Here is a 583-nt window from a genome sequence, read left to right as displayed (position 1 = left end):
CCCCCGCCCCAGCCTGGGAGCCTCTCTCCCAGGGGCTCGCCCTCACCGGTCTCCTCGCCCCCAGCCGAGAAGGTGACGTCTCTGGGTAAGGACTGGCACAGGCCGTGCCTGCGCTGCGAGCGCTGCGGAAAGACGCTGACGCCCGGCGGGCACGCGGAGGTGAGGGGCGCTCGGGGCTGGGCGCTCGGGGCTGGGCGGGGTCTGAGGCCGCGGCGACGGCGGTGGGCGTGGCTCCGCGGAGGCCGCGCCGGGCGCGGGGCTGCCCCCTGGCGGCCAAGGCCGGGCCCCGCGGGGCAGCCGGGCGCCGCGCCGCCCTCCCCCACGGCGTGCGTGCCTGCCTGTGGCCCTGGAAAGTTCTGGGGCTCCGCGGGCTCTGGCGTGGGGACGGGCACGTGATAACGTTCTGGCTCCGGCAGGCTGGAAGCCTTTGGGGTGGGGCTGGGGTCTGCGGCCCTCCTGCCTCACCACCCCCGTTCTGCCCCCAGCACGATGGCCAGCCTTACTGCCACAAACCCTGCTATGGAATACTTTTCGGACCCAAGGGTGAGTGGCTAGGGGTTCTGGGGTGCCCCTCCCCTCCCCG

The 583-nt window shown here is 74.6% G+C and overlaps 1 pseudogene; it reads left to right on the top strand.

Moving 5' to 3' along the window:
* LOC103251866 overlaps positions 1–565 on the top strand; it is a 6,025-nt pseudogene extending 5,460 nt beyond the window's left edge.
* The last annotated feature ends 18 nt before the right edge of the window (positions 566–583 follow it).

This window comes from Carlito syrichta, unplaced genomic scaffold (assembly GCF_000164805.1).
Source record: "Carlito syrichta isolate Samal-C Ts95f unplaced genomic scaffold, Tarsius_syrichta-2.0.1 Scaffold147818, whole genome shotgun sequence".
NCBI classification, from domain to species: domain Eukaryota; kingdom Metazoa; phylum Chordata; class Mammalia; order Primates; family Tarsiidae; genus Carlito; species Carlito syrichta.
Note: the sequence above shows the minus strand (reverse complement) of the source record. Positions and strands in the feature narration are given on the sequence as shown.